This window comes from Salvelinus sp. IW2-2015, linkage group LG36 (genome assembly GCF_002910315.2).
Source record: "Salvelinus sp. IW2-2015 linkage group LG36, ASM291031v2, whole genome shotgun sequence".
NCBI lineage: Eukaryota > Metazoa > Chordata > Actinopteri > Salmoniformes > Salmonidae > Salvelinus > Salvelinus sp. IW2-2015.
In genome coordinates, this window is record NC_036875.1 from 16,059,753 (window position 1) to 16,072,775 (window position 13,023).

Consider the following 13,023-nt stretch of genomic DNA (forward strand, 5'->3'; position numbering starts at 1 on the left):
GTTAGCTGACTAGCTGCTGTTATCTCACCTGTTGTTTTAGCTAGCTCTCCCAATCAAGACCTGCAATCACTTTATGCCTTACTGTATGTCTCTGCCAAATATCAATATGCCTTGTATACTGTTGTTCAGGCTAGTTATCATAGTTATCATTGTTTTGGTTTGCAATGGACCCCGTAGTTCCACTCTCCGTACCTCTGATACCCCCTTCGTCCAACCTCCCACACATGCGGTGACCTCACCCATTGAGACCAGCATGTCCAGAGATACAACCTCTCTTATCATCACCCAGTGCCTGGGCTTGCCTCCGCTGTACCCGTGCCCCACCATACTCCTGTCTGCACATTATGCCCAGAATCTATTCTACCACGGCCATAAATCTGCTCCTTTTATTCCTTGTCTCCAACGCTCTAGGCGACCAGTTTTGATAGCCTTTAGCCGCACCCTCATCCTACTACTCCTCTGTTCCTCGGGTGATGTGGAGGTTAACCCAGGCCCTGCATGTCCCCAGGCACCCTCATTTGTTGACTTCTGTGATCGAAAAAGCCTTGGCCTCATGCATGTCAACATCAGAAGCCTCCTCCCTAAGTTTGTCTTACTCACCGCTTTAGCACACTCTGCCAACCCTGATGTCCTTGCCGTGTCTGAATCCTGGCTTAGGAAGGCCACCAAAAACTCTGAGATTTCCATACCCAACTATAACACTTTCCGTCAAGATAGAACTGCCAAAGGGGGAGGAGTTGCAATCTACTGCAGAGATAGCCAGGTCTATGCCCAAACAGTTCGAACTTCTAATTTTAAAAATTAATCTCTCCAGAAATAAGTCTCTCACTGTTGCCGCCTGCTACCGACCCCCCTCAGCTCCCAGCTGTGCCCTGGACACCATCTGTGAATTGATCGCTCCCATCTAGCTTCAGAGTTTGTTCTGTTAGTGACCTAATGGATATGCTTAACACCCGGAGTCCTACAATCTAAGCTAGATTGCCCTCAATCTCACACAAATCATCAAGGAACCTACAGGTACAACCTATCCGTCAGCATGGGCACCCTAATAGACTTATCCTGACAACCTGCCTCCAATACAACCGCTGTCTTCAATCAAAGTCTCAGTGATCACTGCCTCATTGCCTGTATCCGCTGCGGGTCGCGGTCAAGACCACCCTCATCACTATCAAACGCTCCTAAAACTTCTGCGAGCAGGCTTTCTAATCGAACTGGCCCGGGTACCTGGATGGATATTGAATCATCCGTCAGTTGAGGATGCCTGTCATTCTTTAAAATTACTTTTCTCACATTGAGACTGCTCCGTTCAAAAAATGCAGAACTAAGAACAGATATAGCCCTTGGTTCACTCAGACCTGACTGCCTCGACAGCACAAAAACATCCTGTGGCGAACTGCAATAGCATCGAAGAGCCACGCGATATGCAACTGTTCAGGGAAGTCAGGAACAATACAGCAGTCAGTCAGGAAGCAAAGGCCAGCTTTTTCAAGCAGAAATTTGCATCCTGTAGCTCTAACTCCAAAAAGTTCTGGGATACTGTAAAGTCCTGGAGAACAAGAGCACTCCTCCCAGCTGCCCACTGCACTGAGGCTAGGTAACACGGTCACCACCGATAAATCCGTGATGATCGAAGACTTCAACAAGCATTTCTCAATGGCTGGCCATGCCTTCCTCCTGGACTCCAACCTTGGCCAACAGCCCCCCCCCCGCCGCTGCTACTCGCCCAAGCCTCCCCAGCTTCTCCTTTACCAAATCCAGATAGCAGTGTTCTGAAAGAGCTGGAAAACCTGGACCATACAAATCAGCTGGGCTTGACAATCTGGACCCCCTATTTTCTGAAACTGTCGCGCCGCCATTGTCGCACCCCCTATTACCAGCTGTTCAACCTCTCCTTCGTATCATCTGAGATCCCAAGGATTGGAAAGCTGCCGCGGTCATCCCCCTCTTCAAAGGGGGAGACACCCTGGACCCAAACTGTTACAGACCTATATCCAATCCTGCCCTGCCTATCTAAGGTCTTCGAAAGCCAAGTCAACAAACAGATCACTGACCATCTCGAATCCCACCGTACCTTCTCCGCTGTGCAATCCGGTTTCCGAGCCGGTCACGGGTGCATCTCAGCCACGCTCAAGGTACTAAATGATATCATAACCGGCATCGATAAAGACAGTACTGTGCTGCCGTCTTCATCGACCTGGAAGGCTTTCGACTCTGTCAATCACCATATTCTTATCGGCAGACTCAGTAGCCTCGGTTTTTCTAATGACTGCCTTGCCTGGTTCACACACTACTTTGCAGACAGAGTTCAGTGCGTCAAATCGGAAGGCATGCTGTCCGGTCCTCTGGCAGTCTCTATGGGGGTACACACAGGGTTAATTCTCGGCGACTCTTTTCTCTGTATATATCAATGATGTTGCTCTTGCTGCGGGCGATTCCCTGATCCACTCTACGCAGACGACACCATTCTGTATACTTCTGGCCCTTCTTTGGACACTGTGATAACCAACCTCCAAACGAGCTTCAATGCCATTCAACACTCCTTCCGTGGCCTCCAACTGCTCTTAAACGCTAGTAAAACCAAATGCATGCTCTTCAACCGTTCGCTGCCTGCACCCGCATGCCCGACTTGTCACCACCCTGGACGGTTCTGACCTAGAATATGTGGACATCTATAAGTACCTAGGTGTCTGGCTAGACTGCAAACTCTCCTTCCAGACTCATATCACACATCTCCAATCCAAAATCAGATCTAGAGTCGGCTTTCTATTTCGCAACAGAGCCTCCTTCACTCACGCCGCCAAACTTACCCTAGTGAAACTGACTATCCTACCGATCCTCACTTCGGCGATGTCATCTACAAAATGGCTTCCAATACTCTACTCAGCAAACTGGATGCAGTTTATCACAGTGCCATCCGTTTTGTTACTAAAGCACTTTATTCGACCCACCACTGCGACTGTATGCCCTAGTCGGCTGGCCCGCTACATGTTCGCCGTCAGACCCACTGGCTCCAGGTCATCTACAAGGCTATGCTAGGTAAAGTGCCGCCTTATCTCAGTTCACTGGTCACGATGGCTACACCCACCCGTAGCACGCGCTCTAGCAGGTGTATCTCACTGATCATCCCTAAAGCCAAAACCTCATTTGGACGCCTTTCCTTCCAGTTCTCTGCTGCCTGCGACTGGAACGAATTGCAAAAATCTCTGAAGTTGGAGACTTTTATCTCCCTCAACAACTTTAAACATCTGCTATCCGAGCAGCTAACCGATCGCTGCAGCTGTACATAGTCCATCGGTATATAGCACACCCAATTTACCTACCTCACCCCCCCCATACTGCTTTTATTTCCTTTTCTGCTTTTTTGCACACCAGTATCTCTACTTGCACATGACCATCTGATGATTTACCACTCCAGTGTTAATCTGCTAAATTGTAATTATCTGATTTATTGCCTACCTCCTCATGCCTTTTGCACACATTGTATATAGATTCTCTTTTTTTCTTTTTTTCTACCATGTTATTGACTTGTTTATTGTTTACTCCATGTGTAACTCTGTGTTGTTGTCTGTTCACACTGCTATGCTTTATCTTGGCCAGGTCGCAGTTGCAAATGAGAACTTGTTCTCAACTAGCCTACCTGGTTAAATAAAGGTAAAAAAAAWATATATATATATATATAAAAAAAATWATAATAATWAAAAAAAMTTWWTTWATTTATAATAAAAAATAAATTGGCCAAAGACACGACACTGTAAGGTCTAAACCTGTTGTATTCTGCGCATGTGACTAATAACATTTGATTTGATTGTACCAACCAAAGAGACAGGGTTGGGATGTTAAAATTACCAACTGGGATTTAAGATAATGGTTTCATTCCAATCCTTGCTCTGTGATAAGATAAGAAATTACCCCATTGGACAACAGCTACTGTACACATGAGCAGATTGTCCGATGATGGGTGAAGGGGATACCTAGCCAGTTGCACAACTGAATACATTCAACCGAAATGTGTCTTCCACATTTAACCCAACCCCTCTGAATCAGAGAGGTGTCAGAGGCGACCTAAATTTACATTATCGGCGCCCAGTTGATGTGGAGGTCAACTGCCTTGCTCAATGGCAGAACGGCATAATTTCCAACCCGCCAGCTCTGGGATTCGAACAAGCAACCTTTCAGTAACTGTCCAAACACTCTAACCGCTAGGCTTCGAGGGACCAGCGCCTAGCAACACAGGTTTTATTTCTCCACCCCCAAACAACTGTGCATTTGGGACATGTTCCCAGAAACTGTTGTCGGCGCCCAGTTTTCAGACACTTAAGTTCCACTCAGCCTGGCCCCATCACTCTCCATCTTGTCCTGATGGACGCTGAGAGGCCACTGCTTCTGGTTTCCAAAAAAAGTAATCAACATGTCCTTCTTTCGCTGTGGGGATGAGACAAAAAGAGACTGATACAGACCCAGGGCCTGTACTTAAAAGGCAGGTAGCCTAGTGGTTAGAGAGGCAAGCTAGAGACTGGAGGGTTGCCAGTTTAAATCCCAGGTTTGACAGGAAAAATATGGTGTGAAGTGAGCTGGCAACCAAAGGGTTGCTGGTATGAAATCTTAAATTCCATTACCTGCCGTTGTGCCCTTGAGTACTTAACCCCCCACAACAACTGATCCATGGGTGCCCAGTGTGACAGCCCCCTGCTACGACCACATTTTGGTTGGACCTTGTGTACAATTGACAAATTAAGTGATCTTAATCTGAAAAGCATCTCAGAGTATGAGTGCTGATCGAGTATGGTGGTATTTTCACCTGGTACCTGTCCATACATTGCTGGTTGGGAGTACCTGTTTTGGAGGGTTAACATGTGACCTATAGTGTTGTTTAGAACTGTGGCCCACAGCAAGAGGGAACGAGAGACAGAAAGAGAGACATTAGAGGTGAGGAATGTCAGAAAAGACCTGCTGAGAGAAAGAGCAGGTCCTTCTCACAAAACGCCACGGTACAAATCACCGCTCCGGCAAGAGCAGAGGGGAAAGCACTATTCCTCACCACGTCGTCAGCCTTGAAAGACTGCTCCTTTTTCCAGATGGTCCGAGGAGACAGTGCACATTCCGGCTTCCGCCAGCACCTCCAGTTGCCCGGCTGAACTGCAGGGGAATGGGAAGCATATTCGGGCCCCTCACTGGAGACGAATTTGCGGGGTAGCTCGACAGATATCCCTGTTTCCCTCACCCACCAAACAGCTTAATTGATTGATTGTGGAGAGGAGGGAGGAGGGCCCTACGTCAGGTTGGTCTCAATTGGCTCGGTTGTTGATGAGGAGCCGTGTCAACTGACCTATGGGTGTGTGCGTGCGAGTGGGAACTCAGTGTGCTAATACAGTATTGCATTCTGCAGTTGACCCTTGACCCAGGTCCGAAATCTGCCTGGTCACACAAACACACTGCAAGTGCTATATGCAACAATTCCACCCATAGGTAGACCTAAATGTCAATGAGAAATCTGTGGTAGTGGAAAAGTAGTAGAAAAGGAATCAAATATTTTTTTTAATGCAGGACCTACTTGAACACACACAGATCGGCTTATTCAATAACATTAGAGAATAATGCATGGGATGAATAGTTAACTTTAATGCTCAAGGCGTCTACTCAACAAAAAAGTTGGCGTGACCCAGGAATAATGGTACGCCCAGTATATCACAAAGACCTAATTGAGCCTTTGCAGCGTGATGGCAGCAAGCCGGAGATAAGAGCAAAGCGTCCCCGAGAAAGTTTTAGGGAACGGGCCAGCGTCCCGGCCCAAATCTCCCAGCTGCTTCTTGGTCCCTAATTGACAGGCCCAGGTGTTCAGGCAAGATTTGAAACCCAAGTCAGTGGACTGTTAGTGTTACTTATTCCAAAAAGAGGGCTGCACAGCTTAATCCTATATCTTATCATGCTGTGAAAAGAAGGTAGTCTTTAAAATGTAATACTCCATGTGATCGTCATCTTGAAGAGGCACGCACTGTGTACTCCACTTGACTGTTCGTGTGTAGCACACCTATCTTTTGGGTGTATTTGTGTGCTTCACTGTATGTGTGTGACCCACCTTTATCCTGTTAAGTGTGTATACGTGGGTGTATGTTTGTGTGCTTCACAGTTTGTGTGTATGTGTGCATGTGCACCTGTCTGTGTGCATGTGTGTATGTACATGCATGTGTGTGCCTCTGTGTGCTTCCCTGTGTGTATGTGTGTGTGTGAGCTACCCTGTTTGTGTGCATGTGGTTATGCTCTAGTCTTGGCACCACATGGGGTAACTGCAGCTCTCCATGTTCCAGTCGAGATGCAACAGTGGTGGTGGTGGTGGCAGGGGGGGGGGTGATATTAGGATAATGAGAAAAGTTCAGTTGAAGTCTAACTTCACAGATTCCATCTTGTCGATGAGAATGACGAGGTAAGGGGTTCAAAAGTTCACCCAGTGCTCACTTTGAATGCCAGCTTCAATTGGTACACATTACAAATGTCAAGCAGCGGGGGCACTCATTTACCTTTTCAAATCAACCCGTGAGAGGAACAAATTCTGAGGGGAATACCAAATGAGGCCACTTCAAAAGGACCTGTCCTTTCCACATCTTCTCAGGCGAATTTGTAAAGCAGATCCGAATCGACTCAATGAAAACAATCTGTGGCATGGTCTCTTCTGGATCCCCACGCTGAGACAAAAGTTGTTCTCGTCACAGAAGATACCATAAAATCAATTGCTTCACCTGTAACCCCTGAACGCTACAGGGGCATTCAAGTGTCACTTGGGCGTAGAAAGAGAAAGTGTCCACTCTCCTGCTTGCACCACAAGCGCAAGCTCTTTCATGAAAGCAAATAAAAAGATTGTATGCAGTGAATAAGGTTGGTCTGTTCTTACTACTTCCACCCAATCTCTTTTCCTCTCCTCTCCTCATCGCTCTCCCTCATCTGGTCTCTCCACTGTTGTGAGAAAAAAAACATTGTATCCATGCAGCTCAGGGGAAACCTGCCTGTCTCTTTTTTCCATAGATGTCTGGTGGAGACGCATTTCCTGCACGCATTCAGTGTGTCTTCCTACTGTCTGTAGGAGTGCATGTGTATTTGTGTGTCTTTGTACTGTGTGTGTGTGTGTCTTTCTGCTGTATGTCTATGAGTATGTGGAGGCCTTGCCACGTTGCGGGGCTCCTGCTCTGGGCAGACGACCAGGAGACTAGGGGCCTGGCCTTTCTCCAGGGCAGCCACGGCCTGTGTCCTGCCTGGCTGCATGCATGCCCAGAGGATGTGGAGCCTGCCTGCGTTGGCACCATGCGTCCCACAGTTAAGGGAAAGCATGCTGATCAAATCCAATTATCTATGAAGTMACTTGTACTCAGAGGAAAAGCACAGAAGCATATTTTCCTGGTGAAATGATAAAACCCTAACATGAAAATAACAGAAGAGGTGAGGAGAAACCGAGAGGGCTTCTTGTTAAATCAGGGTTATGTCTCAGTGGCTTAAAGAGCTATCGATACCCCAGCTTGTCTGTGCCATCCACAGTGCTTCTCTCAAACCACAATACACCCCTGCTGTGTAGCTCAGAGTGTACAAGTGAGTAGCTTCAAGCCTGACACTCTATTTTGTTTTGACAGCCTTCAAACTAACCTAATATTGTTTGGATGGATTTCAAAATGCAGAGACACAATATTAACTACTCCCATGTCTGTTGTGTTGACAGTATACGGAGCCTGAGAAAAGATAACTATTCTAAGTGCTTTGGTATGTGGTTGGAAGACCAATTGGACTCTGAGTATCATATTGGTCATGCTAAAGAGAGCAGCTGCGAAATTTACAGTAGCTGCTCTCACCACAACTGACTGCCCTGCAGCTGAGCAATTAATCAGCGGTTAACCCCACAAACCTTGCGTGGAATCAAAAATGTACCACCACTGACGCACAGCCATACATACACACACCGCTTACACCCATCCCTAAAAAAGACCATGCGCAAGTAAAACATATTCTAAAAGTAAACGTTTCCAATATAACCATGCCAAACTAATTTTGTCAATACTTTTCAAGCTACCCAACACGGACGCCAGGGCTTTGAGGATGATGATGGTCTGAAATGTAAAAGAGGAAAGTACTGAGAAGAGTATGTGATGTAAAATCCATAACCTCCATGGTCGCTTAGCAGTCAGATGCTCTTACAAAATTGTACTTATTAACATGTGTTGTTAGCTAAGCGGTGCCTAAAGACCTCTTGCTCTCCACAAAATACTGATATGCTTTAGCAAAGACAGAAGGAAGGACTGTGTACTGCTTCAGCAGATGGGATGTGTTTTTTGCAATAAATAAGTAGGAGGTTTTTAACAAGACATCTGGGGTAAAAAAATCCCCTTGCCTCCATAAAAAGCCTCTATGGCGCTTATTTGCATTCACCATATGCATACGGTGTCAGAGGAAGGCCCTAAAAATGTTCAAATACTCCAGCCACCATTTTTTTCTCTGCTACCGCATGGCAAGCGGTTCCGATGCACCAAGCCTGGAACCAACAGGAAACTGAACAGCTTCTACCCCCAAGCCATAAGACTGCTAAATAGTTAACCAAATAGCTACTCGGACTATCTGCATGACCCTTTTTGCACTAACTTGTTTGACTCATCACATACGCTGCTGCTACTGTTTATTATCTTATCACTTTATTTCTAGTTATATGTACATATCTACCTCAATTACCTTATACCCCTGCATATCAACTCGGTACTGGTACCCCGTGTATAGTGTGTCTTCAGAAAGTATTCACACCCCTTTAAAAAATTGTGTTGTGTTACAGCCTGAATTTAAAAYGGATTAAATTGAGATTTTGTGTCCCTGATCTACATACAATACCCCATAATGTCAAAGTGGAATTATGTTTGTCGGAAAAAAAGCTGAAGTGTCTTCAGGCAATAACCAATTTCTCGGCTAAAATTACATACCTACATCTAACTGCCTGTAGCTCAGGACCTGAAGCAAGGATATGCATTTTCATGATACCATTTAAAAGGAAACACTTTGAAATTTGTGGAAATGTTACATTAATGTTGGAGAATATAACATATTATATCTGGTAAAAGATAAAAMATGCGTTTTCGAGAATTTTTTTGTTCCATCATCTTTGAAATGCAAGAGAAAGGCCATTATATCACTTGCGAGTCTAGGCCAATTTAGATTTTGTCCACTAGATGGCAGAAGTGTATATGCAAAGTTTTAGACAGATCCAATGAACCATTGTATTACTGTTCAAAATGTTGTATCAAGTGCCTGGGCTGGAATAAAACATTATTGCCTTTCTCTTGCATTTCAAAGATGACGGTGTCGTGTCTGTGATTATAATTAAATGTGAARACTTATTTTATCAAATCAATTCTCTATGTGTAATTATTATTACATGATTAAACTAATCATGTACATTTTAATTAACTAGGAAGTCGGGGCACCACGGGAAAACGTGTGTAGAGTCTCTATTTCCCAAATCGACTCTTCAGATGTTTTCATATCTTATCGATTAGTCTTCTATTAATGTATCATTATTACCTCATCAGTTCTCATTACTGAACGTCGCAAACCCTTGGATATCTGCACGAACCCTAGCCTAAATGATGAGTCAGCGATATACAAATTGGCCTAATTATTTATTTACTAACTAACTAAATAATCACAGAAATACATAACGAACAAATAATAGATATTGGTTACTAACATAATGCATTGATAAGTCCCTAGTGGGCTAAACCGGTATGATGGCTTGGTAGACAATGGATTGGGGTGGGGACAGGAAAAGAGCGGGAAAGACAAAATGGATTCACTACACACAGTTGATAATTATATTAATTGAAATGCTAATCCTTTGCACAAGAACGACCGCTCATTCGAGAATAATTGCAATGTTTATATTTACGCCCATATGTCATTGTTTTTTTCTCTGTTGGAATCGCCGGTCCATCTGCTGGAGAGTCAGTTCATCAGAGAGTCTCCGGTTAACTTCCCCAGAAGTCTGTATGGTCTCCGTGGCCTATAGAATTGTAGTTCTTAACCGCTTCAACATGTAGCGCCAGCTCCATATTTTCTGGTCTAATGGTCTATAGAATTGTAGCCATTCCAACGTGGGGACTGCATCCCGGCTTTCTCTGACTTAATGTACATTTTGTAGGAAGTGGTTTTATACTCTGTGGAAAAAGGGGCAATTCCATGATGCTGACGTAATGTCTATGCTCACATGGGCGTGACCACTGATTTGGTTAACTTTATATCAAAACCCATATTTTAACATTTTTAAATGTATTTAATTTTTTATTTCACCTTTATTTAACCAGGTAGGCTAGTTGAGAACAAGTTCTCATTTACAACTGMAACCTGACCAAGATAAAGCAAATCAGTGCGAAAAAAACAACACAGAGTTACACATAGGATAAACAAAAGTACAGTCAATTACACAATAGAAAAATCTGTATACAGTGTGTGCAAATGGAGTAAGGAGGTAAGGCAATAAATAGGCAATAGTAGGGAGGTAATTAAAATTTAGAAAATTAACACTGAAGTGATAGATGTGCAGATGATGATGTGCAAGTAGAAATACTGGTGTGCAAAAGAGCAGAAAAATCAATAAAAACAATATGGGAATGAGGTAGGTAGATTGGGTGGGCTATTTACAGATAGGCTATATACAGCTGCAGCAATCAGTTAGCTGCTCAGATAGCTGATGTTTATATTTAGTGCTATTTTTTGCAATTTGTTCCAGTCATTGGCAGCAGAGAACTGGAAGGAAAGGCGGACAAATAAGATTTTGGCTTTGGGGATGACCAGTGAGTGTAACGGCTCTCGTCCTCTTCGTCTGAGGAGTATGAAGGATCGGACCAATATGCAGCGTGGTAAGTGTTCGTCATATTTTAATAATAAACTGAACACTACAAATACAAAAATAACAAAGTGAATGAAAACGAAAACCGAAACAGTCCTGAATGGTGACACAAACACAAACCCAGGAAACAACCACCCACAACCAAAATGGGGAAAACAGGCTACCTAAATATGATTCTCAATCAGAGACAATGATCGACAGCTGCCTCTGATTGAGAACCATATCAGGCCAGACATAGAAATACAACAACATAGAAAACAGAACATAGACTACCCACCCCAACTCACGCCCTGACCAACCTAACACAAAGACATAAAAAGAAACTAAGGTCAGAACGTGACAGTGAGATATACCTGCTGGAGCGCGTGCTACGGGTGGGTGTTGTTATCGTGACCAGTGAGCTGAGATAAGGTGGAGCTTTACCTAGCATAGACTTATAGATGACCTGGAGCCAGTGGGTCTGGCGACGAATATGTAGCGAGGGCCAGCCGACTAGAGCATACAGGTCGCAGTGGTGGGTGGTATAAGGATCTTTGGTGACAAAACGGATGGCACTGTGATAGACTGCATCCAGTTTGCTGAGTAGAGTATTGGAAGCTATTTTGTAAATGAAGGTTAACCTCTCTAGGGTATGTGGGACGGTAGCGGCTCACCTCGTCAACAGCCAGTGAAACTGCAGGGCGCCAAATTCAAAACAACAGAAATCCCATAATTAAAATTCCTCAAACATACAGTACATGTATTTTACACCATTTTACAGATACACTTGTTGTAAATCCAGCCACAGTGTCCGATTTCAAATAGGCTTTACGACGAAAGCAAACCAAACGATTATGTTAGGTGAGTGCCTATTCACAGAAAAACACAGCCATTTTTCCAAAAAGCAGAAATATAGATAAAATGAATCTGTAACGTCCTGACCAGAGTTATTATGTGTTTTGCTTGTTTAGTGTTGGTCAGGACGTGAGCTGGGTGGGAATTCTATGTTGTGTGTCTAGTTTGTCTGTTTCTATGTCCAGCCTAATATGGTTCTCAATCAGAGGCAGATGGTAATCGTTGTCCCCACATTTGTTATTTTGTATTGTTGTTTGTAGTGTTTCACTTGTTCTTTATTAAACATGTTTAACACTAGCCGCGCTGCACTTTGGTCCTCTCCTTCACCCCTGGAAGAAAACCGTTACAGAATCACTAACCTTTGATGATCTTCATCAGATGACACTCATAGGACTTCATGTTACACAATACATGTATGTTTTGTTCGGTAAAGTTCATATTTATATCCCAAAATCTCGGTTTACATTGGCGCGTTATGTTCAGTAGTTCCAAAACATCTGGTGATTTTGTAGAGAGCCACATCAATTTACAGAAATACTCATAATAAACATGAATAAAAGATACAAGTGTTATTCACAGATTTAAAGATATGCAAACCATGCAGTAATCTGAGTACGGCGCTCAGAGACCAACACAACCCAAGAAGATATCCGCCATGTTGGAGTCAACATAAGTCAGAAATAGCATTATAAATATTCACTTACCTTTGATGATCTTCGTCAGAATGCACTCCCAGGAATCCCAGTTCCACAATAAATGTTTGATTTGTTCCATAAAGCCCATAATTTATGTCCAAATTCCTCCTTGTTGTTCGCGCGTTCAGTACACAATCTAAAAACTCACGACACGCGGGCAGGTCCAGGCAAAAGTTCAGACGACGGCACCGTGTTATGCGGTGGAGCGCACGGTGTCTCCAGTACGCGTTCTTAGCCCGGTGCGCTACATCCCAGCTCCCCACATCTGCCGGGCTAGGGTGAGGATCCAGCCAGGACGGATTGTGCCAGCCCTGCTCTCCAGACCTCCAGTGCGTCTCCTCGGGCCAGGATATCCTGCGCTGGCTCTAAGCACGGTTTCCCCAGTTCACCAGGAGAACCCAGTGCGGCCTGTGCCAGCTCCCCGCACGTGCCGGGCTAGACTGGGCATTCAGCCTGGAAGAGTGGTGCCAAGGCTACGCACCAGATCTCCAGTGCTCCCCCACAGCCCAGTCTATCCTGTGCCTCCTCCAAGGACCAGGCCTCCAGTAGGTCTCCCCAGCCTGGTGAGTCCTGTGCCTGCGCCCTGTCCGGAGCTGCCAGAGTCGCCCTCCTGTCCGGAGCCCGCTG